A 27,663-nucleotide genomic window follows, 5' to 3' on the forward strand; every position below is an offset into this window, starting at 1 on the left:
CAAATGTTCCTTAGGTGTAGAGATGGAAATGTATTTGTAAAACACTAAAATCATAGCAGCAGTTTCTAGCATATTTGATGCAGTGTACTGTAGATCAGAATGGTACATCACAGAAAAACAGAGATAGGGTGGGTCGAAATAACATCACACTACCTCATGCTTTGTGAACAAAATGGTTTAACACATGGTCCCAACCCTTCAAGCGTTTCCAGCTGTAGTGTTGCCAAGAACAATCAACATGAATTTGTATGGCAGTAAGCACCATTGTTGCCTCTTATCTCGGGATGCTTAGGTTTGTATATACATATGTGCGTATATAGGTAAGGGCTTTTTTAAAGCCTTGTTGTATTTTGCCATTGTAAATGTCAGTGCCTTAAAAAGGAAGAGTGAAGGTTGGTTTAATTGTGTGGAATGACTGTGGGAATTTCCCCTTTGTGTACAAAACTGATAGCCAGACTGAGATACACCTTTATGCAACTCAAGATTAGAACTGGATCTGAAGGTCTCTACGCTTGATTATCTGGGTAAGGATTTTTAAATCTGGTGATCCCCTTTCTGGTGAGTATCTTTGCAAAGCTTTTTTGTGTTGTTGCTCTCTGCAGATGGAGGGTTAACCTTGAAGGGGTGAATGAGTAGTAAGGACTACCACTTTTTTGGCATTGCCTGCTGGAACAATGAAGGAATATCCCATGTTTTTGCTGCATGATCAGCTTTGTGTGATTTTTAACCTCTGTGCCCTCTGAATGTTGTTTGTGTGCTATGAACCTGGTTAATCGTGTCCTGGTTTTGGTAGACAGTTTCTTGAAAGCCTTAGAGACCACCACTCTTGCCAGAGATCAGCTGTGAAGTTTTACACTATTGACCTATGCTCCAAGGATATTCATGTTTTTTACTGGAAGTTATAAATTATTGAGCATATCATGTTTGATTTACTAATTGGCGAGGAGAACATTGGAAGAAGCAAGAAGCATTGCATGTGAAAGGCATCATATTACTGGTGAGCAGGGAGAAGTGACAGTATGCATCAATTTGAATTTCAGAATGTTCTATCAAGGTAACAGGAAAACTCATTTACATCAACATTTGTTCCACTGAACTTTGTCTTATGAATCTGATTTCCAGTGGTTTAAAAAGAGCAGCACATGTCCTAGTGTAAATATGGTCAACTTTGGCACCTTTCTCGTTAATTTTTCTCCCTTTTCTCACTTCATTATGAATGATAATCTATCCAAAAAGCTGCAGTGGCTTTACAGTGCAGCTGTGATCTGTGTATAAGCACTTTGGCCGCCTTCCCATAATGGCATATTTCAACGATGGCTGTCATAAAAGCTGCTACCAAGGATTCTAATCGTACTGATAGACTTATGCTTGGACCAGCTTCATTTTATTTTTAAGTCAGGTCATATTCAAGAATATTCCTGGCTCCATGGTACAGCAACACTGAAATTTCATCTCTTGGGGCATCAGCTGTCATTTCTGAGTCACTGAGAAATGAGTTTGATGATATCTTCCCAGTCCTTGGTGAAACATTTGCTCATAGAACCATCTGCACCTTTAATAGAGTTGTCATTTCAGCATTGCTTCAATTTCTGCAGCAGCTGCCCATTGATAATAAGTCAGATGTGGGGTTGTCGCAGAGGAGAACAGCAGAGCCCGACTGCAGTACTGTCATTGCCTTCAGCTCACTCTGCCAGTACATCTCCCCAATTAATGAAATCCCCATTGCATGCACTGCCTGATCCATCCTTCAGATTTCTTCTTGAACTGTATCCAGTCAGAGAGGCAAGTCATGTGGTAGCTCAGACCAGATGCTTTTTTCATGGCTTCCACTTAGAGTGTCTTTCTGTGCCTGCTGAGAGGTGTTTTTATATTAGTTTGGCTAACTCTGATTAAAATACTGGATTAAAAGGTAAGGGAATTTACTGTTTCACATGGATTAGCATTTCTAAGTTCTCTGGTAATCTCTATTTATTATTAGACTTGCCAGACATCTGCCTTTTGGCTCTCCAAGTGAGCATCCTCCAGAAATGCTGCAAATCTGACCTGTCTTGTTTGTAGCACCCCAATAGTATTGAGCACTGAAGTGACTCCCATAGGGAAAGAGGAGCTGACACCAATGCTGTATGCTTTTAAACACAGACAACTTGTAGGCTCTTCAGTATGAGTGAAAAACCTGTGGTTATATAAACAGCCCCAGTGCCAGTGGCTTTCAGCAGTGCTTCTCTTACAAGTGTACACTGTTACCAGGCACAAATGTGCCAAACACACGTTATGAAATCATGCAGGGTAAGAAGGGTTGTTCCAATAGTTTGCCTATTAGCCTGAGATTTGGAAGGTGCAAATTAACTTTTCTGTCCTGCTACTGATAACTGCCTCTTATATAATGGAGGCCTGTCTCAAGTAATTTTACCTGTTTAGGCGTCTGGTCTAAAAGTTGTGTATCTAGTCTTGACTGGTAACCAGGTCTCTTTGTGGGTGGTAGTAAAACGGGCATCATCATAAAATGTGTGCTTAAAATAGATTACCTTCTGGCAGTGTCCACTGAGTCCAGAGAAATCCCAGATTGTTAGTTAGTTAAGATTTAGATGCTTAATTTTGAGGTGGCAGAAAAGAGCAGAAATGAATCCAGGGCTTGTGGTTTCTCTATGCCCCTTTTCACAGGCTGTACAAATCATTAATGATTATCTACTGGTTTGCAGGATGTTGTGGTTGGTAACGATGAAAATGCCTGGAGATTTTATAAGTAACTAAATTATGCAGAAGGGATACCTGCCCCCATGTAGGCAGATGTGACCCAAATGAAGTGACAGTGGACTCCTTTGAGTGGAAATCAAAAAAGAGAACTTTTACCCTCTTCTCTAACAGCTAGCTTTATAAAATCTGTGAAGCCCAAAGTAGAAGCAACTTCTGTGGTAATCTTGGCTCCGTTTTCTGCTCCGCTACAGTTGAAGTCTTTCATAGATGTATACATTTCAGTATGTGCAGCATCTGATCACAAATTCTTGACCTCCATCCAAGTTTTGGGAGTGAATAAATTCCCTTCTTTTTTACTTCTGTAGTTCTTTCCCCTCTCTGATTTAGTCTTTGAGGACTAGGAGGATTAAAGTACAACAGAAATGGTGGCTTGAATCTCTGATGTGTGATTTGGGTGCTGATGGTCTTTAGCTACCACTTCCTTTGACTTGCCAGTGGTTTTTTTTCTGTTTGCCCTGTGGTCACATGGAAGGCTCTGAGGAGCTCTGTGCACATTGTTGGATTACTTTGCTCAGGACTTCTCTCTGGTTTTGTTGTCTTTTGGATCGTTTTCCAGGCATTAAAAGGGTAGCAACTTGCTCTTATGTTTGGAGCATTCATTGTATATTAATAAAATAGACTGTTAGGCAAAAGTGCAGCGTTCTTCCCACCTTCCTGGGATTGTAATAATTCTTCTGGCTCTTCTGGGGTTTGTAAAAGAGACACTTGATGTCTTTTTGTTTTTGGGAAGCATGGTCAGGTTCATTGGGCCCACCCGTCAGGGAGCTGTGTATCTCCCTGGTCAGAGCTGACCACATTGAGTAAAGGGTGAGTTGCCATATGGCACCCTGACACTTGGTGTGTCTTACACAGTGGTGGGAGTCATGAGGCTCTCTGGCTTCAAGTTTGGTCTTATTCAGCCCAGCAGGGTATTGGTGAGGACATACGACCAGGTGGTTTAGCTCAATAACCACTGCTGAAAGGAGTATGAAGGTATTACAGCATTGCCTGTTGGGTTTCAGCTGTGTGCTTTGTGCCACCTTACAATCAAGGACATTGCCTTGAGTAGCCAGGTAAGACCTGCATAGTCACCATTAGTTGATTTTTTTTTCCCTTCTAGATCAGATCCCTCTTTTGGAGAACAGCTCTGAGGAGCAGCTAAGGGAAATGAGATTGTTTAGTCTGGAGAAAAGGAGGCTGAGGGGAGACCACCTCACTCTCTACAATTACCTGAAAGGAGGTTGCAGTGATATGGGGGTTGGTCTCTTCTCCCCAGTAACAAGTGATATGACAGGAGTAAATGGCCTCGAGTTGCACCAGGGAAGTTTGGGTTGGATATTTGAAGAAACTTCTTCACCCAAAGGGTTCTCAAACACTAAAACAAGATCCCCTGGAAGGTGGTTGAATCTCCATCCCTGGAGATGTTTCAAAGATGCCTACGTGTAGTGCTAAGGGCAGGAAGGGACATGGTTTAGCACCAGAATTGGTAGTTGGATAGTGGTTGGACATGATGATATTAAAGGTCTTTTCCAGCCCAGACGATTCCATGAGTCTATGTTGGTTTAGCAGAACCTACCAGAATCTATATTTGCACACACCTCTGAGGCAGTATTTGAAAACAGCTTCACCAGTCTGAAGGAAAGCAGCCTGTTTCTTGTAGTGTGGAATGATGAAAGGTTTTTTTGGTTGCCCTGTCCTGTTCTACTTTCATCACAAAAATAATTTTATTCACAATTTTCAGGTTGGTTGTAAAAGCTACCCAAGGACTCAAGATTTGAGTATTTGCACAGCTCTAATCCCAGTGGGGCATGACTCATGGGTAATTGGAACATTTTCCCACTCCTTTGCATCTGCACTTACTGAGGAAACTAGGGAATGCAGTTAAGGCTTCGAGTCCTTTTCCATAAAGATCTGCTATCATGGCTTTCAGTTGTGAAAAAAATTGTCATTTCCCACCATGCAGTTTGCACTTTGTGCTGTCCTTGATCCCCTTAGTGGTGCCTTCCTCACCATGAACAGGAGATGTGACACTTCTTGTATACTCCTAAGTAAATGTTTCTGGGGGTAGATCATCACCAGGTTCCATGTGGTGAGAGAAGAGCATTTTCACTCACAGGTGCACGTTTGTGCTTCAAGTGCTACCTTCAAAGAGACTGACAGATGTTACGGTGCTCACACAGCTGGGGTTGTTTTGAAGCTGTGTGTAGTGCATGTGAAACCTCCAGGTGTCTTACTGTTAGATGTTTTGCACTTGATCTTCCTCTAGAGAACTCCCTCTTGCAGAACAGAACTCCATGGTGGACAGGGTAAGTTGGCAGTCTGGTGTGTGGTGAAGAAAACTATTTTTTTTTTTTAACTTATTTCCCTTTGCTTCTCACTCTTAGACACATTCTAATGTATATTATTAAGGAACATAGACTCCATTTTTCCTTGAAGTTGCAGATTATGACCTGGTCTGGAGTTCCTGTACCACCACTCCGTTAATCTGTTTCGCTGTGTTTGGTTGTAACAGTGCTGGGTCTTTATCTAGGGCAGGGAGCTGGTGAACATGAACTTTGAGCCCTGAGATTTCCTCCTGTTTCTCTGACTGAATGCTCACAGGATCTTGCATTTTGGCATTTGGCCACAGACTGAAACTCTGTGGCCTGCTGTGACCCAGAAACTGCACAGATCAGACCTAGAATTTGGCTTCTGACTGTCATTTTTTGTTATATTTTCACTGTGTTCCTAATGCAGTGATGTATAAAGAGACGAGTTTCTGAAAGAGGCTTTAGGTCAAGCTGACAGAAATTGCTGTTAAATGACATTGATTTTGTTTTATATAACTGGGGCTCTTTTTTGAAGTCCTTCTTTAAATATTTATTGACACTTTTTCCTCTTTAACACAAGGGTCGCTGTCTCGGATTGGCCGATTGTCTGGGTTCCCTTGCCAGCATACAGAGGTCGCCAATTGTTTCTTTTCATCTCACCAAGCTTGGCTTTCCACCATGTCTGTAAGCAGTGCTTGAGTGTCGTATCCAGATGATGGTCCAGTTCCCTGCAGCTAGACACTGCTCACTGACTTCCTCTAACAAGCTTTTCTTTGCTGGCTGGGATACTCTTAAGCCCTTCTTGCATTACTCAAGATGGGTCAGGGAAAGGCCATGTGTTAGTGTAGTTTTCGGTTTCCTGCTTATATAGCTTATCTCCTCTCTGCTCAGCACGTCTGCGGTCTGAATCTAACTCCCTTCCTGGTCACAACAACGCAATTTTCAGGAAGATTTTTACATCAGTTCCTTGTGTCTTCATCCTGTCATCACACAAGCTCCCCTCACTTTTTCTTTTTTTTCTGTCTTTTTTTCTTCCCCCCCACTTTTTTTTTTGTCCTGAGATGCCAACCTTGTCGTCATGACATTTGTGTTTGTAATGTGTTGTACCTGCAAGGGTAAAGGCAGGTATTGCTGAGCAGTCAGAGAGTTTTAGCCATGGGCTGTTTTGATAGATCCTTTAGCTGGATTCAAACACTTCTGTGAAGAGCAGAACTAATGAAACCTCTTTCAGTATCACTAAGGTTGGAAGAGACCTCAAAGATCATCGAGTCCAACCTGTCACCACAGACCTCATGACTAGAGTAGGGAGGACACTACTGCCCACTGCAGGCTTGAACTCTCAACGTTCCCATTAAGGGTCTTATGTGCTACCAACTGAGCCACACTACACCTACCTCATTGTCACTTTTTTTCCCTCTGTGGAATTACTGAACATGTAACAAGGTCATCAGGAGTCAGATGGTCTAACACTGGCCTATCAACAAATGCACACAAAGTGTGTCCCATGAGCTTTGTTTCTCTATGAAATTAGCCTAAAAATGATTCTGTGGCCCAGTCCCATCTTGCTCTTAGGAAAAAATCAGGGAGAATTGAACTTCAGAGCTCTCTCATAGTCAAGCTGATTTGCAGGTTGTTTGCAAGCTGTTAAGAAATGGGAGCTTTATCCCTTCTCTTGTGCTATTTTGTTTGTTTCTTTAGTCTCTGAATTCCTAAGGCTAAACTTTAAGGATTTGAATGAATAAAACTGTATGAAAATCTGGCATATAAACCAGTAATAGAATAGAAATATTGGATCCCAAATGTTTTCGGTATGCTTGGTAGCTCGAAAACAAAACCAAACAAAAAGAACTCCTAACAAACCAAAGAAACAGAAGCTGTGCACAGCCAAAATTCATGTTGTATGCATCAAACTTCTCCTTGTTGTCACTACATTTGATCCCACTGCAAAGTGACATTGGAGAGGGGCAAATGGGGATAAGCGGTTCTTGTGCAGGGGAGTGAAGACAAGAAGCTGTGGGTAATTTTGTGTGGAAAATTAAATTAAGCTCTTGTGAGGTAACTGGAACAGGGTCTTGCCCAAGGAGGGGGAAGCCTACCCCTCCTGCATCCCTCCTGTCATATTTTTGGGGAGCACAAATTGCAATGCCTCTGTCAGAGCACTGCAACATCCCCGCACAAAGCAGGCCAGAGGCGAGCAGGGCAAAGTCCTTGCTGAGATCTCTTCTGTAACTGTAGTCAATAAAAAATGATTTTGTTTGAGTACATTTGGTATATTTTGAGGCAGGAGCCGCCAGTATTGTCTGGTACATTCACAGCAAAGAAAGCAGTAGCATTCTTTTTAGATACTAACTGGACTGGAGGTAATAAACTGCTTACATCCAGCAAGGAGAGAAGAAACCTGAAATGTACTGTGTTTTTATAGAGTTATATGGGGAGAATGGGACAGCAGACCTCTGCACTCTCACTTTCTGGAGCCATCCTCCGTCCTGTAACTGGCATCCTCTTTATAATGCCAGTGCTTGGCTGAACAGCACAAACAAGTGCATAAAAATAACCTAACTTTAAATTTTTGCTAAGCTAGGGTAGCAACAATGTGGCTGTTTACATATCTGCATGGGGTAGTCATTAATCTGATGGTTTGTGAGGTTCATTTATTTCCTCCGAGGAAGGGCTGTTTTCACGCTAATTGCTTCCATATGAGAGCTGGAGGTGTGCTGCTTGGTCCTCGGCACTGGGGAAGGATGTGATGAAATGCTACACTTATGGTAGATACTTGCCATGAATGGCAGGTGTCTTGCTTACGTCCTTTCAGTTTGCAGCAATTAGTAAAATTGTTGGAGGCTTTTTGGAAGGTAAAAAAAAAATCCTGCTTAAGTTACAGATAGTATTAAACTAAGCTTTTAACTTCCTCCAGTGGATCCTTTCTTTATTTTCTATATTCTTTGTAATACTCTCACCTTTTCCCCGGCTTTGTACAATAACACCAGAAGCCAGAAAATCAGCTTCTTTCTTGCCTTCTTTGTTCTCTGAAATTGGTGTTTCATTACTCACCCTCAAATTTCCCTGGGCAAATGACTCAGCTAGAGACCAAAGGTGGACAAATGAAGACATGTTGCAGCCTGATACTTTGTTTGGATGTGTTCATTGCTTGCTGTGCTTTGCAGGATTATTTGCATGGCGATGAAAACTCTTCAGTAAGGCTGCAAACATGCACATTGGGAGTGTTTGCTTTCTGAAAATGAAGGGATGCATTAGAGGCTTTCTGAAATATAATCAGGAGAGCAAGAAATGATCTGGAACTGGCATTGCTCCCCCTCAGCAGAATGTTATGACCAGGTGACCAGATTTGTGTTTTGTCAAATCTCACTGTGAAAGGGACAATTTTAGATGAGCCAAACCAACAATGACAAACAAGAGAAGCTCCAAACCAAATATTCTCTGTAGACTTAGGAGGGCCAGTTTTGTTAGGAACAAGCAGCATATTTTTTTCCAAAGGATGGCCCAACTGGATGTGACTCAGAAGGGAACCATCCAAATTTCTATGAAGTCCAGCTTCTTTTTGGTGTCACAGAGCCAAGTGAAACCTGCTGTATTGTAAAATCACTGGCATCAGCATAGGCATGTGCTTTGTTCATCCTCAAGTATTAGGACATTAAAAGTAGTTTTATTAAGGGGAAACCACACCTACAGTGTAACAGTGAAGTTAAGGCTTGTCCAAGCTAAAGAAATTTGCATTGCTGTGATGATGTCCTATAGAGGTGGAAAGCTCCTCTGTTCAATGTGCTGCTACTGGAACTTGCAGTGCAGAGGCTGTTCCAGCATGTAGCCACATCCTGTCCTGTCAGGCCTCAAGGACAAATAAAAGTTGAGCAGTTTAGAAAAAACATTTTTGAAACTAAACACATTTGCAGTGAATGAAAACTCACTTAAGGGATCTAAATACCAGGCAGCATACAAAATGTGTGCAGTATTTTTGCAAGCACATGTAAGAAATCCCTAAGGATCAAGCAGCATGTTGTCTCCTGGTACTTTGAGCTTCTGGAAATGCGAGCAGCTTGCTACAGTCTCTGCTGCAGCATCCCTAACCCTGGCAGCAGGAAAGTGTCTCTGTTCAGATCCAAAGGCATGCCTTCTCTGAGGTAGTGGTGCAGATGATGCAAGCAGCACTCACACAGACACGGCAGTGCAAAGGTACACCGGCTATTTTCCTGTGGCAAGAAATCGTTCATCTCCGGTGTCTGACCTTGCCCATACTTTCTTGGATCATCTTTAAGAAAATGGGAGGCCTATGTGCAGATACTTGCTCAAAGAAGACCTACATACCGATTTGTGTCGATGTGTCCTGGGAAGGCAAAGATGCATTCAGTAGAATAGCTCAGGTGTCAGTGTCCTGGAAAACTAACTTTGACTTGTTTGGATTCTTTCCTTGACTTGTGCCTCAGGGACAAAGCCATCTGGTGCATTGTCCCTGACAGAAGCACGTACGTTTGTGGGGCAGTGCAGTGTTTGGTAGGATATGCTTACTGCTGAGACAGAAACATCTCCTCGGTGCATGCTACTAGTTGTAGCATGCTACTACTTGTGGGCTGATAAACCTGGGAAAGAAAATGACTGTAGTCAGGACAGCTTATATGGTTCAGAGTGAGGCAGTGTGAGCACCTGGTGTGTGCCTTGAGCCTGGGGTCAGTTGATGGGCTCTATATTTGCCCCAGACATCCTGCTGGAAGGGCTCTGAGGAGAATTGTCTTGTCAGGAGTGATTTTGATGATGGTGATGCTTTAAAAGTGCCATCTGGAGGCAGGGCAAGCCTCTCATTCCACCCAGGCCACCATGTGTCTGGCAGGTGTAACAACATGCAGTTGGCCTTTACTAAGACTAATCTGGGCTTGGAGGGGAAATACATTACTAGAGCAGTTCCTCTGAGCAGCTGAGTGTCCTGTAGCACTATATTTGGACAGGAATTAACTCCTGAGGCACTGCAAATAATTGTATTAGCATCTCCTTGTTGGTGCACTGAGTCATGGGGCAACTGTGGCATTGGCCAAGAAGGCCAATGGCATCCTGGCCTGTATCAGGAACAGTGTGGCCAGCAGGAGCAGGGAGGTCATTCTGCCCCTGTACTCAGCACTGGTTAGGCCACACCTTGAATACTGTGTCCAGTTCTGGGCCCCTCAGTTTTGGAAGGATGTTGACTTGCTGGAACGTGTCCAGAGAAGGGCAACAAAGCTGGTGAGGGGTTTGGAGCACAAGCCCTATGAGGAGAGGCTGAGGGAGCTGGGGTTGCTTAGCCTGGAGAAGAGGAGGCTCAGGGGAGACCTTACTGCTCTCTACAACTACCTGAAGGGACGTTGTAGCCAGGTGGGGGTTGGTCTCTTCTCCCAGGCAGAACAAGAGGACACAGTCTCAAGCTGCACCAGGGGAGGTTTAGGCTGGATGTTAGGAAGAAGTTCTTCACTGAAAGAGTTATTTACCATTGGAGTGGGCTGCCCAGGGAGGTGGTGGAGTCACCATCATTGGAGGTGTTTAAGAAGAGACTGGATGGGGTGCTTGGTGCCATGGTTTAGTTGATTAGATGGTGTTGGATGATAGGTTGGATTCAATGATCTCAAAGGTCTTTTCCAACCTGGTCTGGTCTATTCTATTCTATTCTATTCTATTCTATTCTATTCTATTCTATTCCTGTTTGAGGCTGCTGGAACACTGGGGCAGGCTCCCCAGAAGAGAGGTTGTGGGTTCTCCTAGAGGATTCCAAACCCAACTGGACGCAATCCTGGGTAAATTGCTCTGGGTGAATCTGCTTTAGCAGAGGGGTCAGACTAGATGATCCTCAGAGGTCCCTTCCAACCCCTACCATTCTGTGGTTCAATGAATTCAGCTCCTCGCTTGGAGTACTGTTACCAGCTATGTGACACCCAACACAAGGGGGATGCAGACCTGCTGGACTGGGTCCAGAGGAGGGCCACAAAGATGATCAGAAGGCTGGAACACCTCTCCTGTGAAGACAGGCTGAAGAAATTTGGGCTGTTCAGCCTGGAGAAGAGAAGGCTCTGGGGAGAGCTTATAAATACATTTCAGTATCTGAAGGGGACCTACAGGAAGGCTTGGGAAGGACTGTTTAGAAGAGCTTGTAGTGGTAGGATGAGTGGTAATGGTTTTAAACTGGAGCAGGGTAAATGTAGGTTGGACATAAGGAGGAAGTTCTTTACAATGAGAGTGGTAAAGTACTGGAACAAGTTGCCTAGGGATGTGGTTGAGGCCCTGTCCCTGGATACATTCAAGCAGCCTGGCAGCTGGATCTAGTTGGGGAATGTCCCTGCTCTCTGCTGTGTGGTTGGACAAGATGACTTCTGGGGGTCCCTTTGAACCCAAAGCAATCTGTGACCGTGTGATTCTGCCAGCAGCAATTTGCCTGTGGAGAAATCTGCCTCTCCTGTGTTTGGCACACTGTTTGTTTCTAGTTAAGTGGTGTAAATATTAACCCTTAGCTGGAAACAGAACAAAAAGTACATTGCAAATGGTCTCTTGCACCCAGTGCCCAGCTCCTTACAGGGCTTGCAGGACTGACTGGTGGCTCTCCACATGGACCTGTGCTGCTGAATGGTATAACAATAGCCAGGTGGTGTTTCTGCCATGTTTTTAGGGAGTTTTTGTCTTCAGACCCTCTTTAATTCTCTCTACATTTTGGTATAGAGCAAAATAGCCAGAGACTAATCCAGCTGAAAGTTGACTGCATGGTACCCACAGCTAAGCGTATGAAGGCAGGAGAAAAAGAGCCTGGTGGTTTTGCTACATGTGAAATCTCTTCCCTTCAGCAGTTAAACCAACACTCTTGCCCTCTTGCCTCTGAGACAGTCTTTCACTTCCAGCTAAACAGAAATCACTTCTGACTCAGAAAGTTGAGATATTCCCACAATCTGCTAAGTGCAGGTACAGCTTTTAAAAATCAAATTAAATGAAATTTTGTTTAATTTTATTGTTTATTCTTTTTAAAGAAAACTGGAAATGATGGCAAAATTGGATAAAAAAATGGAAGGATGGCCAAATTCTTGATGGTGCAGAAATGTTACTGGAGGAGGAAGAGGTTAAGTATAATTGCTGCTTTTGCCATTTTCACAATATATCTGTACCAGCAGAAACCATCAAACTTCTTGACTCCTCTTTTCTCTGTCTTTGCAATGGAAGGATGGTACCTGCTTGGCTTTATCAAGTGCTGTGAGATCCATGTGTGAGTGAATTGTGATGCATAATTGAAACATGGCTGCTTTCAGTAATTCTATGGTTTCCTGGTTCTTGGATATCCTTGTTCCTGCAAAGGGATAATTAGACTTCCAGTTTTTTCTTTGACAGGGGCAGGTACAAACTTGCAGTTAAGGTGGAAGTGGGAGATGACACTTCAAGAGTCAAAAACCTCAGCTCTGATGTGTCCTAAGGAGCCTTCTGCTGGGAGTATGGAGATACTTAGTTCAAGTTTAAAAAGAATCATAGAATCATTTTGGTTGGAAGAGATCATCAAGTCTGTTAGCCCATCACTGCCAGTTCACCACTAAGCAATGTCCCTTAGCATCAAGTCTACACATCTTTTAAATACCTCAAGGGATGGCAATTCCATCACTTCACTGGGCAGCCTGTTCCAGTGCCTAAGTAGGCTGGAGTCATCAATGAAAGAGAAAATAAGAGGATGGTTTTAATAAATTTACCCCATTCCTAAGCAGCCACAAGCATAGGAATTTGGAATCAGCCCCTTGACACACAAGACCCGAGTAGCACCTCTGTGTGACTGGCCAAGAGGATTCCTCTCTTATGGCCCATGAGCTTGTGAACCTCAGCTGGAGTGCAGAGCAAAACTTTTGTGTAAATCTACCCTCACACAGTCACATTTGTGTGTCTAACCAGAAACTTCATCCAGACTGAAGCACATCCCAGATGATACAGACCTCCCAAGGAAGTGTCTGTCTGACCTGCGTGGAAATTAGTCAAGATGCAGGCCATGATGTTTTCTGTAGAGCTGCAGTGGTATGTCTTCTCATGTGGCTGGTTACACTGGGATAAAGATGACCTATAGAAATGAGCCAAGCCACTATAAAGTATTTTGAATTAGTTAAAGCATGTGTGTGTGCTTGGGGGTGGGGATGGTACTTTTTAATGCATCGTTGTGAAATAACATTGAACTATGTGTACACGTAGCTTAAAAAGCATGAAGAATCCCAGGCTAACTTTCCATTTGTACTTGCAAGTGTCTTTTGGGTTATTAAAACCTAGGGCTATATTAAATGATTTTAAAGATACAAGCTTGTTGTTATGAAGCCACTTGAGATCTTTCATGGTCCAACTGCAGAGCTATGCAAATTTGAGTCATTTCCATTTGATGCATGCAGTGTAATTATTGAAAGATTTTCCCCCAAACTTATTTTTTATGTCTGCTGTAGTTAATTCACAATCTCCTTTTAGCATCAGCAATTATAATTATTTGCCTAGAGCAAATCCTTGCTAACAAAAATCCAGTTTTCTTTAGGCTGCAGCTTTTCTTTTGATTTCATGATGAGGTGCTGTTAATCAGAGGGAACCAGTGCTGGCCTCTGAGTATCCAGCAGGGCAGAAAAACACTGCAGTCAGAAAAAGAAATGCAATTAATTAGGCTAAGCTGCTTTCTCACATCCCAACCCTTGGCTTCCTGAGTTGCTGTGTTTGAGTGGAGAGGTGCTCTGTGAGATCAATCAGAGTTAGCATCTCAATAGGACTTACAGTGAAAACTGTCTGTACCCACTGTGAGGTTGCTCCTCATGAGTCCTTGCTTATTATTCTTCTGTATTTGGGGGAAACAGTGTTATTAGGTGGAAAAAGTCTTTCTAGGGCTGTTATGTGTACGAATCTGAGCCAAATCTATGACTGAAAAATAGAGTTGCCGAAAGGCTTTAGGCTTCTAGTTGTGTACTGTCATTCAGAAGTAAAGTGAGTCTTGCTGGCTTGAAAATGCCTCATACTTCCTGCCCTCGTTTTCCTTGGAGATCAGTGTTACACAGCTTCTAAAAGGAAACATAAGTGCAAGTGCTTTCTAAGAATTACTGACCTACTTTACAGGTATTTTATTCTTCACTGAATCAGAGATTTACCCACAAGCATGTAGGTGGTTAAAATTCTATTTATTTCACCTACTGTGGCACAGGTCGAGCGGAGGAGCATTCTCTCCTTTAAGTTTCTACCTCTGGAGTATTACTTCAAGTTTTCCTAAGGCTTCAGAGGGACAAGGTCTGAATATAGCCTTGCAGCAAGCTGAAAGCAGTGTGAGGCACGGCAGCCTGGGCTGCACTTCTCCTGTTGCAGAAGGTCTGTCTGAAAGTGATACAACGATCCAGGTCTCCTGTATATACATTTTAAAGCTAAGCTTGTTGTGTGTTTTCCATTGTACTATTGGAGCATCTAGCACAAGAGAGTTCTGGAATCACCAAACAAATGTATCAAACCCAGGCGCTGAGGACACCATAATCTACTAGGTCCATCCTACTGAATATAATGGGGAAACATTTCAGTATTGATGTGTTTTCCTTCTGATTTTCAATGGTGGAGAAAAATTCCTAGTCTCCACTAGAGCAAGCTGTGAAAAAGCCTAGTGAAATACAGATTCAGCTGCCTCTGTAGTGTGGCTGTGTCTTGTCCAGTGCACACTTAGACAGCGTGAGTGTGAGTGGTTTCCAAGAAACCCTTTTGGGAGGATTATCTGGGGATTGACTGGGAAGGCATCCAGACAGACTGCACCTGATGAGTTATTGCTATCTGAATCAGCTGGTTGGGCTGCTGCTGGGTCCTTGGCTCTTTTGTAAGCTCTGCAGTATGGGGAGTAATTAATCAAGCATCCATCTTTCTTACGGACACAGGGTTGGAGCCAGGGAAGCATGATGTCAGCGGCTCACATAGTTAGGATTGCTGATTCACTTTGATCCATTCTTGCTGCTGCTTTTCAGAATGGGTTTATGGCTTCTCTTTAGCAGCACTTAGCTCTCGCTGACAGTAATAAAATACTACCCAAGAAAGTACACCAGTTCTAAGGCTTCTGCCTTGGGTGAAGGCGGAGTGCTTTATAATTTATTTAGAAGTTTCTGAAAGAGCCTGAGAATTACAAAGTAGTGTTGGATGAGAAGTTAACAGAAGAGCTGTTTAAAACAGTTTGTGTGTCATCTATTTACTGTTGTTCCAGTGCCTGTGTTGCTCAAAGAGCCAGACTAATGGCCAGTATGACTGCTTTAATTAATGGGATTACAACTGAGGTAAATTTGATCTGAAAATTGCTAAGGCTTGATGCCACCTCCACAGAAAACTTCATTATCAAAATTCTCATTACCTTCAAAATGAGAGTGAGGCTGAACTTAAGAAACCAGGCCCAGTAATGGCTAGGATAGAGCTTGGAGAGGTGAAGGTCTTCTATGAGAATGTGTGTTGGCTTGACAGCTTCCCAGCAAAGGGATTCCATTACAATCAGAGTTTCAATGAAACTGGCTTGATTTTTCACAAGGGCCAAGTTAATTTATTTTCTTCACCTGCATGTTCTGTCATGATCTTGCTGTTCTTGGAAAGATATAAAAATCACCAATGGTCTGAGCAGCAGACTTCAACTGTGAAGTGGAAATCAGAAGCCATCAAGCCATGGAATCATCCGTAAATAGTCTTAGGCAAATCTTGATGACCTAGGCAGGTGGGGAAAAATCTGTCCTGCACACAGACTGCTGTGTATACATGCTTTTATGCTCTTCCAGATGCTGGTGAAATAGCACACCAGAGATGAGTAGATAGAAAAGGCAGCCTTGAACCCCTTAGGTGAAATCGGGAGATTTCAGTCATTTCAGCATCTCCAGTCCTGTGCTAATGCCACTTAGTGAGCAGAGAGGGGACCTGCTGACTGAAAGAACCACTGAGAGAACATTCAGTATGAAATCACTGAAAGAACATTCTTTTCTCTGAGATGTTGTATAACCTTGTGTTCATCCATCCCTGCATAACTTCATATTGCTCTGGAAAATGTGGTTCAACTGCCCGGCACAGCCTTACAGGCTCTAGCAGAATTTGACCAGTAATTATAAGCTGATGTTTCCAATCTCTGCAGCTGTGTATTTGAAAGAAAATCTGCAATAAGCACACAGTGTGCTTACACTTGCTACTGAGTTAGAGGAATGACATATCTCACCTCCACCTGCCATGTATTTATATATGCCAAAGAGATTCTCTTTCACTTTCTCTGCATGTGTGTGCATCTGTCTGTGCTGATATACTGAAGTCAAAACTCTTGAGTGTGTGCAGCTTTCAAATGCATCAGATATGTGCATCCCAGTCTGTAGTTGGGTGCTGTGGTGTCTGTAGTTGGTACAGTATCTGGGAAGGTGAGTAATGATTTTAGAATTTATTTTAGCCCCTAATACCAGAAAACTAGGTCAAATGCATTCTCCATTCATCCAGCACTGCAGGGCTGACACACATTTTCTTCAGCGCAGAGACATCCTTCAAACTTCACTGGGCAGGAAAAGAAGTAGAAATGCTCCAGCTGAAAATAATTGCAGAGAGATAAGGTTAGGGAAAATGCTGGGAGCAGAGGCTGGGTTAAGTAGGTAGCACAACAACCCCATGCAGAGCTACAAGCTGGGGTCAGAGTGGCTGGAGAGCAGTCAGGCAGAGAGGGACCTCGGGGTGCTGGTTGATGGTAGACTGAACATGAGCCTGCAGTGTGCCCAGGCAGCTAAGAGGGCCAATGGCATCCTGGCCTGCATCAGGAACAGTGTGGCCAGCAGGAGCAGGGAGGTCATTCTGCCCCTGTACACTGCACTGGTTAGGCCGCACCTCGAGTACTGTGTCCAGTTCTGGGCCCCTCAGTTTAGGAAGGAGGTTGACTTGCTGGAGCGAGTCCAGAGAAGAGCAACAAAGTTGGTGAGGGGTTTGGAACATAAGCCCTACGAGGAGAGGCTGAGGGAGCTGGGGTTGCTTAGCCTGGAGAAGAGGAGATTCAGGGGTGACCTTATTACTCTCTACAACTACCTGAAGGGAGGTTGTAGACAGACGGATGTTGGTCTCTTCTCCCAGGCAAGCAGTACCAGAACAAGAGGACACAGTCTCAGGCTGCGCCAGGGGAGGTTCAGGCTGGATGTTAGAAAAAAGTTCTATACAGAAAGAGTGATTGCCCATTGGAATGGGCTGCCTGGGGAGGTGGTGGAGTCGCCGTCACTGGGGGTTTTCAGGAGAAGACTTGATGGGGTGCTTGGTGCCGTGGGTTAGTTGTTTGGGTGGTGTTGGATTGGTTGATGGGTTGGATGCGATGATCTTGAAGGTCTCTTCCAACCTGGTTTATTCTATGTATTCTATGTATGTATCACTAAAATCTGCACCATGTCCCACACAAACATTGTATCGATGGACGTTTACTGAAGAGAAACAATCCTGAAATACAAAGTGCAGGTAGAAGTAGAGTGCTCTGCATGGTCATGCTCTGTGAGATGCAGATGGGGATCCGATTTGGGGGATTTTGGGAGTTGGATTTCCTGTCACTTTCCTTGTCACTTGGGTGCTGAGATGTAATTTCTCAATGTTCTTAAAGCTTCATGAATCCTGCATGAATCTGCCAAACTGATGGCTGCATTAATTACTGGCATTAGTCTGATGTTTATATTTTGTCTTTTTTTTTTACTTAGTAGCCAAAAGAAAAGAAAGAAAATTAACTCTATTTATCATCCATAAATTTATCTGACTCCATACATGTAAACAATTCTGTGATGGTAAGGCAGGCTGAAAGAAACAGAATGGCCTTGTTTCCTAATCCTCCCAAAGCTTTTACAGCAGTTGGGCATTTAGTTATTGTCAGCTAACACAAAAAGAAACATATTTAAATATAGATAATAATGCCTCAGGAGAGTACAGATCAACCATAGGCTGTGATTGCCCTGTGATCTTATTACTGTGGAAAAGAAAGGTATTAAAATATACTGGACTTGTGATGTGCATTTTGCTCTAGAAGTTGAATAGAGAGAGTGAGAGTAATTGGAGAAAATAAATGACCAAATATAGAGATTTTTGCTGAGGGTTTTATTTAGTCCTAAAATAATGAAAATCCCATTGAGGTTAATGAGTGTTTGATTGAATACGGTCTCAGTAGAACGGTTTTCTTTTCTCAGTTGGAGTATGATTTTCTTTTTTCTTGCACAGGGAAGAACTCAGCAGGGATGAGCCCTACACTTTTGATGGGAATTTGAAGATCTAAAAGTTGAATAGAAATTTGGGAAGGCCAGCATGATTTGCCCTATATACTTTTTCCCAAGAGCATATGAGAACATGGAAAGCATCCAAGTAGGGCTCAGGGAATGTCAGTCTGAGCACGTTTCACATGCCTGAACAGATAATCTTAAACTGGGACCCCTGAAGTGTTTCCTTATGGTGTGCAAGTTGCTGGTTTGTCAGGGTGTATTTGCACCTTCTCTAGACTTCCCAGCAGTCAAATGCTTTTAAATAGTTAAACACTCAGTACTTCATCTGTTTTGGTCTTCAGTGTTGTTATTTGCCTAAGTGCCAACAGAGAAAAGCTCAGAGGGACTTACCAGGCAGGCTATATACCAAACATCAGACTCTAGCCCCTGTTAGGAAAGGGCAAGAGAATTTTGCTTGCCTTGCAAAGTGTGCTGACCTACGCAGTGACAGAAGATTTGGTTGCTTTCTTTGTTCTCAAGCTTATTGCCTATGGATTCAGTGATTCAGATGCTCTCTACTCCTAGCTAGCCAAACTAACAGATAAGCAATCAAAAATTCACAGGGACCTCGACCTTCTAGTCAGCATGTTGTCAAATCATATGGATAGGTGTGGTCTTTGCAGAAGAGGTCATATAGAACTTCTTAACTTGAAAGAGAGACATAAGGATCATTGAGTCCAACTCCCGTCTCCTTGCAGGTCTACCTGAAACTGTGCCAAGCAATCCTGAGTCCAATATCAAACATGAAAGGACTGTATCTATTTCAGAGTGCCTTGAATGCTGCTACAGCAGTGTAGCAGCTAGAGTAACATATGCATAGACATGGCCCCAGTCCAGAACCCTAGTGACTATCTTTGTGCAAATAAAAGCTAGTGTCACTATAATACATAATGAAAATTGGTGTAATCATTACGATCTTCTCTCATTCTGATGAACCATCCTGGTTCTGCTTAGATAGCCCTTAGTCGCCTGCAGGCATTGTTATGTCTTGGAGTCAGCAGGGGTATTTTCTGAGCCCAGACACTGCACCTCAGCAGTGATCTACAAAGGACCCAACACCTCTTATTTTATTTCAAGACAAACCAGTTCACTAGTTCCCTGTTTTCTTAAATGCCTTTACACACTGCTAACCTTCAGATTGCTTCTCTAATCTCACAGTTCATATTATCCTTCTTACTGGTTGAGACTGCTTGCAATTCTTGCACTATTTGAGCTGTGCCTGTGTGGTTAGCTGAGTGACAGCTCAACTGTTGCTAAGTGCCCTTCATTGTCACTAGCAGCAGGGTGTCTTTGCAGGGTTTCTTTTCATCGTGCAGGTAGTCACTTGAGTGAACTTGGTTTAGCCCACGGTTACAGGACAGCTAAGACAGAGGCAGTCACAAACAGGTTTTTTTCTTTACCTGCGTATTTGAATGTTTCATTTTTTGTTTTCAGTGTGCTTATGTGGAAGGGAGATGACTGGAGTCATGGAGTGATACACCAGGGCCAGAAGAAGGTGCATGAACCAAGACCCTCGCTTTGGGCAATGTGTACAGTTCAGGCACATGCATGCTTACTGTATAGAATCTTTCATTTAATATTGGAATCAGAGAACCATTTTGGTTGGAAAAGACCTTTAAAATCATTGAGACCGACCATTATCTAACTCTGTCAAGTCTGATGCTAAACCATGTCCCTTCAGCACCATCTCTCTACTTCTTTTAAATACCTCTCAGGGATGGGGATTCAACTGCCCCCCTACTGAGCCTCTTCTACTGTTTCAGTGAAAAAATGTCTTCCAATCCAATCTAAACCTCCCCAGTGCAAGCCGAGGCTATTTCCTCTCATCCTGTCAGTTGTAACTAGGTAGAAGGGACTGACCCCCCACCTCTCTGCAGCCTCCTTTCAGGTAGTTGTAGAGAATGAGAATATTTCCCCTCAGCCTCTGTTTCTCCAGTGAAAAAGTGAAGTTGGGATGTAACAGTGCACGGGTTCTTTTACTTTGTAATATTTTGATACAGGAAGAGATGCAGAGTTAGTAAAATCTGTAGAAGCCATTGATTTGCCAGATGAGCTGTTGCTTATCAGCAGGGTGGTGGATTACTCCCTGCATGCAATTGCTGTCTGCTTTAGCTGCAAATGAAGACATGTTCCTTCAGTCATGTTGCTTCATCAGACTAAGCAAACACACATGCCCTGTAAGTATGAATCAGTTCATGAGCGATGACTCATACTATAGTAACTTGGTTTTTCCTAACAGCTATGTGCATCTGTGATTAGCAAAGATTGCCTTGGCCAGTGTTGGAGCTGTGACTAATGACAGTCTTGTTAGGAATTCATCATCCAGATTTATCTCCTTGTCAAAAGTTTTGTTAAATAATGTTTCCTCAAAGAAACATTGTCTCATGATCAATTTTCTCCTGACAGATGTATTAATTGAAATAAATACGCTTTTCATGCCACTCAAGGAAGTGAGTGACAGATCATGCACTGAATATAATAACTACAACCATTGTTCTCATTGTCACTGTAATTATTACTGTGTTGCAATATCAAGAGCAGTGGCATGTAAGAATAACAGAGACACCTTGACACCTCTCTATGCTAATAAAAACCCCTCATCCTGTGTGAAAATGTATTCAAATCACCTGAGTGATTATTTGTATGAGACAGCCCAGAGCAGAGCAGACTTCTATCACTGTCTCACTTCTCTTGCTAGAAATGTACATATTTGTTTAGACCATTTTCGGAGGGATTCAAAATCTTTTCATCACTGTGCAGGATGTGATTCATGCATCTCCACATATAATGCCTCAAAAATCAACCCAATAGAACATCCTGTCCAAGTATTACATTTCTCCAGACTGATGTAGATATTGGGCAGTAGCTTAACTCACACACGTATCACTGTTTTAATGTTATTACTTAATCATTCCCTCCTGTCCAGTCTTTGGGTGTTAATTTCCTCTGAAATCTATTTCTTCTCCCTTGTTACTATTTTTTTTGCCATCAGAATTGAGGCTATAAGGGCTTACACAAATATTGGACTAAAGGAGAGCCTTTTAGGATAGGCCTTCAAAGACTGGGATCTTGTTGATACCATTGGGGCTTGCTATGCAGCTTCTGGAGTGGCTGCATCTCCTCTGGGTTGTTTGCACCAGTCCCTTCCAGCATCCTGCTTTCTGCCTTATAGTGTTCTTCCTTCCTATTTTCTCTTTTCTGTTCTTCTCCTACTTCCTCAGCCATCTTCCTGCTTTCCTCTCCTTCTGCTTGCTCAGCTGGAGTCACTGCAGAAAATCCCTATGGCCACCCTGGGTTCCCTTGAAAGCTCCAGGAGGAAAGCAGGACTATGGGCTTCAAGTAAGTCTTCCCAATGCCTGGGTTACCACTCCCTTCCCATTACTTCATCACCCAGATAAGCTTCATATTAATGAGCACAATATCACTCTGTGCCTTACAGCAGTTTTGTGGTGAAACAGTCAAACAAAAGAAACGCTTCTTGTTGAGATGACTGTTTGAAAACTGTGCCTGAGGACCCGGGCATCGTCTGCTGCTGAAAGCCTGCAGCCAGGGTATCTTCATGGAATCACAGAATGTTAGAGGTTGGAAGGGACCTCCAGAGATCAAGTCCAACCCCCCTGTCAAAGCATGTGAGCTTGGAAAGACCTGCTTAAGGAGTTCTCATTATAAAAGGGTACTGGTTACTCAGCAGTACTACACTGATGGAAGAGCAGATCAGAAAATCATTTTTTAGTGCTAAAGATTTTGGGTTTATCACGCATGTAGCAGGCTGAGCTAACATATGATTGCTGTAACTCTTGAGAGACTGAAGAGCCACCCTAGCTATCAAAACTTCAAATAGATAAACAGTGGCTGTATGAGCCAGTGTAGATAACAGATCTTTCCAGGTCCTGGCTAAATTACAGTCTCCAAATGTTGTGTCTTTTGCAAATTCAAAGGAAAGGGATAGAAGAGAATGGTTCAAATAGCTGTGCAGATTTCTGAAGTCTTTGTGACTGAGGGAAAAAATAATTATGTTTTTGCACATAAGGATACACCAAAATTCATGGATATGCAAAGACATTTTCTAAATATCCACTGGGGTTTTGGGAGTACTATCTGCTAAGATGATTGATGTTGCAGATCCCTGGCTAGTGTGGGAATGTGCAAAATAGACAGTTCTACTGATCCTCAGCTTATATCAAACGTCAGTGTCGCTGTAGGGAACCACATACTGGCTCCCGTTGCCTAACGTAGTTTGTGAGGTGGTTTCTGTGCTGCAAACCCATGGAGTTGGCAGTGCATGTACAGCTGTACAGAAGAGAAAATTTCTGTAAATCAACTTTAAAGGAAGGGCACTGCCTTGTGATTTAAGCCATTTGTTTTGGCTGTGGTTTCTGATACATTCCTAAGGAAAATTGTCAGTGTGGCAAAACCAACTGTTTGCATCAAAGTGCAGCCTGTTAACTAAACGTGCTGCTTTTTGTTTGTTTTGGTGGTACGTTTATGAGTAGCCGTCAGTCTTATTTATAAAAGTGCTGAATATCTCAGCTTATTTTTTCAGTGTTAACAATGCTGGGAAAATGTGGATGAGATACTCCTCATTTGTGTGCTAGATGATAACTATTTTGTATTTGTAAGCTGGGTCAAACTGCATTAGGATGGAAACCATGATCTGATCACAGCTAATAACACGGGTACTAATAATACAGCACACATCACTGCAGCATGTCATACAAGCTGTGAACAGAGCTGAGTGCCAAAGATGATTTCCACTTTGATTCTGCATAGGCTCCAAAGGCAACAACAGCAGCTGCAGTGGTCAGAATCTGAGAAGAAACATTTGCCTGTATTTATTTATTGTAACTGTGTTAATAGTGATGTGGGTTGTCACCACTTGGAGTATAATTTTGTGAATTACTTCCTGCGAAGAAAATAAACCTGTGTTCAGAGAAGATAGTACAATCTGCTATAAATATATAAAATAGTCATTTTGAACTAACTTGCTAAGCATGCTCTTCCACCCCTCCTGTGTTTGCTAAAACTCCCAGACCATTCTTTGAGTTCCTTTTCAAACTTTAGATATTTTCTTTTTTCTGTGACTAATTTAACTTAATGCACCAAACCCTTATTTTCCTCTTTCATCTCACCCCCTCCTGACCAAGTGCAATAGGTAGCAACTGTGAATTAATGAATCATTCTGGTGCCAGTGAAGGTTTTGATTATATGCCCAGACTCCAAATAGAGCCCTTTTTGATTTTCTTGTGAATAGGAGAAGAATATATTGCACTGGGGTCTCATGTCCTGAGCCCAATGGATAGAGGACGAACCTTGTGCCAGTTCCAACAACGGACGCTCTTTTTACCTTTTTTTTTTTTTTTTTACTGTTTTTGAAACAATCAGAGCAGATGGGGAAAAGGCTGACATTGCAGGTTCCAGACTTGATGAAGCCTGGCCTTGTTAGAGCCGCTGCCCTAGGACTTTGCTTGGTTTTTGGTTGTGCAGCACAGGGATGTTACATGGACAAGAAAACTTGGGCTGCTGGAGCTAAAGTTGTCTGTAAAATGAGGAGCTGCAAAGCTCCAAAATCTTAGCATAGTTCCTTACTCTTTGCTTGTATTTGCATGGAAAAAAATAATTACTGCTACTGCTATCCTGGGCAGTATCTACTTGCCATTCACTTCTGGGCTGTTTGGCTTTCAAAACTATCTCCACGTCACAAGGGCTTCCTTTTTGTAAAAGGAAGGCTGAGGTTTGCAAATAAATCACATGACTTCCTGACCAAAGGAATTGCTGTGAGGTGGATGACAAGCCATTAGATCATGCTTACATTTTGACTTTTCACCAAAGTTGCAAGAGAAATCACAGTATCAGCAAGGTTGGAAGAGACCTCAAAGATCATCAAGTTCAACCTGTAAATCTTGCTTCAGATGGTAGTACCAATTGCAGCATAAACTTTTTTTTTTTTTCATTGCTTAGCTGCTTCTGGAGAATTGATTAGACATCTACTTCCTCAGAGAAGATCAGTGGGTTTTAATAATCTTAAGATAAATGCACTCTGGTATCTAAGCTTTTGAAGTTTGGTTTGGGGAATATATGCACTCTTGGAGATACAGAATAGTCAAGCTGGACCATTCAGCCCTTAGCCTTCCTTGTGAAACACTAGATTTAGTAGTGGTTTTGTGATGTGGACCTGTTCTGGAAACTTTGATTCATTTTAAAGAAGAACCAAGTGGTCATCATCTTCTATTCTTTAGCAAACAAGCATAGAAGTCAAATTCTCTTGTGTCATTTTGCTCAAACTTGTGTCCTTTCAAATTTTAAAGAACTGCTCAAATGAGTTATAGCCTAGTTATTGGCTTACGGATATTGTCTGTCTCATGGATGGTTATCTTCCAGCTTGGCTATTGCTCAATTTTTCCTGTTTTCCTAATAGAGAGAGAAGATAGAAGACCTGTGAGGTCTAAAATGATTGCTACCTTGTGGCCCCACACCTGTGGACACAGTTGTGACACCAGGGCATGGTGCCTCTTAATGGAGATTCTTGGCATTTCTGGTTGTCTGTGCCTGGAGCAGTGGGTGACAGAGTGGGTCCCAGGCTGAAGGGCCCTCTGCTCTGCCTGTCACTGCTTTAGAGAATGGCTCAAAGGGAAGGCGACTTCTCCTTTTGAGAAGGGAGTAGAGGGGAAGAGAGCAGAAAACTATGGTGTTTTGATCTGCCTGTTTCTTATTTTAGTTGCATAAACACACCCAAGTATTTCTTAAATTAAATTAAGCAAACCTTTCATGTTCTCTCCCTGCTTCAAGGAAGCTTAATGTGGCTGCTTGTAGATTTGCAGCTACAGAGAAAACAAAGATCTGCAGTGTGCACAGACTCAAGTGCTGAGCAGTGTCACGCTGAAAGAACCTGCACAAGCTTTAATAGATTATAAAAGCTTTTTGGGCACCAAACAAAAATCTGTTTAAATCCCCGACAGGGGTGAGAGCACAGCATGTATTATCAGCAAATGCACAGAGACAGAAAAGCTCTCAAATTTGCATTTTGGATTTGCTGTAATTAAAAAGTTTTGACCTTTCCAAAAAGGTTGAAATGGTGGAAGGACTAAGCATAAGACTTCACCCTTTCCCTGTCTCTGCACAAATATTTAGAACTCTTTCCTTTTCACTGCATTTATGCTTGACATGCTTGCCTTACCCTGATCCTAATGGCAATTTCTCTTGAATGTAAGGGGTATAAAACCCTATGGGCTTCACTCTCATATTTATAACTATCATGTGGTACACAGATTGTGATAGTCCCAAGTATTCCCTGCCTCACACAGTGAAGTTTTGATCCCAACAAAAAAGATTGTCCCTGGGCTGCAATTCCTCATGAAAGCAGATCCTTTTCCTTCCACATGTGCAGAGCTGCATATCGTGAGAGATTAGTGCCTGCACAGACACCACATAAAATGTGACAGGCTCATGTGAGGCAGAATAATGCAAGCTGAGCTGGAGCAGAAAGTGATGCCTGTGAATCAGTGGTGAAGAGATCAGGTGATGACACACGGGGTCTTTGGTAGGGGAAAGGTTAGGCAAGTTTTTTCTGACTAAGATTTCCTTTATTTTGATGTTGACTAATTTGCCAGACTAAAATCACTCCTCAAAGAGTTTGTGTTAACTCAAGGAGGACAATGATCTGTACCAAGTTGTGTAGCCATGGCTGCCATTTAGAGTAACATAGGGCAGATGGATGAATGCTTTCTCCAGTATCAAACAGTTGCAGAGAAAAGTTATTCAGGAGCAGGAAAAGAAGTGCTCAAAGTTGGAAAATGTCAACTCAGTCACCAGCAGCAGTCTGTAAAGATCAAATAGAAAAGTGAGAAGGAAAGGCTGTGTCCACTGAATAGATTATTTCTGCCTAATATAAGAGGAAAATGAGTACATCTCTACTTACCTGAGTAGGTAGAAGGTAAATAGAAGCAAGTTGAAGGAAGATCTTTCCCTTCTTGGCTGTTTACTAGACGTCACTGCCACTCCAGTGGTGACAGCCTTCCCTCCAGTTTCAGCTACTCAAGTAGCAGCAGACAAAGACTCGGAATAGGCAGCACGAATAAGCTGGTTATTGAATGTTTGGACTGTGACCCCCTTCTTCTTCCAGTCAGGCTGTTAAATATGCATGTAAGTGGGCTTAGGCAGATTCCTGCCATCTGTCTGTATTTATATGACTTCATCCAAACAGCTCCAAAACATGTAAAATTTTATCCTCACATCAGCTCTTCAAAGAAATACATATCTTTGTCACCTATCTGAAGGGAAAAAGAATCAAAACACAAAGTGATTTAGTGAGCAACCAGATTTATTCCTGTGGGCTCTATCAGGCAGGATCCAAATTTACATCTTCTCAGTGCCAGGCCCAGCTGTAGCCTGAGGCTGTCTATTTAGTGCTTCTAGGTGTTGTATTGCTCACCTAATATTGCTCATTAAGTGTAAAACCGTATTTGTATGAAATAAAAGGGAGACTCTGTCACAGTATGTGTGTGTGGGCACAGAAAAAAAGTATTTGACAAGGAGAAATCAATAATACATCCATTATTTAGGTATCTCAGCCTGCACTATATTCAGTTGCACACCTTGATGGCCAGATAAAACAGGACCTGTCATGCAAGCTTCAGTAAACAGTGTGCCCATATGGGCAATTCTGTGAGAGAACAGATTGTCACAGCTACGTTTGACCTGGTTTAGAGCATTCATGGCTCTCCCTTGGCACCATGGATGTGCTGTTGACATTTCAGAAGAGCTGATTCAAAAAAAAGTGAGTGCCATTGTCAGAATACCGTGACATTTTGTGAGCAAGAAGCAATCTCTACACATTAAATCAAGCCACAAGCCTAGTACTTCTTCCTCTCTGCAGTCAGAGATCTTCAACAGTCTAAAAGGGAAAGATGAAGGGACAAGACCTGAGAAGACAAGGCCAGTTTTTAGTGTACCTACCTTAAGTTACTGTGTACATGAAGTTGTGGTAGCCATATGCTTCAGGGATTTAAGGTGAAGCTCAGATTCAGCTCTTGGATGCCCACACAATGGCATGTTCTCACAGATGAGATATCTTTGAGGTGGCTGAGTCAGGGTGGTTGTTTTAATACCTGTTTCCAGAAGTTGGCAAATGTAGGGTAGCATCCCCTTTACCTTAGCTTCCTTTCCTATCTATCCAGGTGCTCATTTTCATGCTATTTTTAGATATGAGTGAATTTTGAAAATAAAAAGTGAAATGTTTTCACTGTGGTGCTCAAGAAAGTCTTACAAGTATTTTGGAAACATGCCAGAGGGGATCTTTGTGCCTTTAACAGCATATTGAAATGTTTTCTTCTTTCAAGGATCTTTCCCCTTGGCATAGTCTTTAAATCTAAGACCTTCAGTTTACTCAACTGATACATTTTTGTTGA

The 27,663-nt window shown here is 42.5% G+C and overlaps 2 protein-coding genes across 2 annotated transcripts in view; both read left to right on the forward strand.

The window, feature by feature from the left end:
- Positions 1 to 27,663, forward strand: part of CAP2 (cyclase associated actin cytoskeleton regulatory protein 2) — a 307,559-nt gene that overhangs the window by 253,278 nt on the left and 26,618 nt on the right. The gene's annotated exons all lie outside the window — the stretch shown is intronic.
- The window catches only part of GFOD1 (glucose-fructose oxidoreductase domain containing 1), a 78,590-nt gene that overhangs the window by 45,720 nt on the left and 5,207 nt on the right, over positions 1 to 27,663 (forward strand). The window lies entirely within an intron of this gene.

Source organism: Dryobates pubescens, chromosome 9 (genome assembly GCF_014839835.1).
Source record: "Dryobates pubescens isolate bDryPub1 chromosome 9, bDryPub1.pri, whole genome shotgun sequence".
Taxonomy (NCBI): domain Eukaryota; kingdom Metazoa; phylum Chordata; class Aves; order Piciformes; family Picidae; genus Dryobates; species Dryobates pubescens.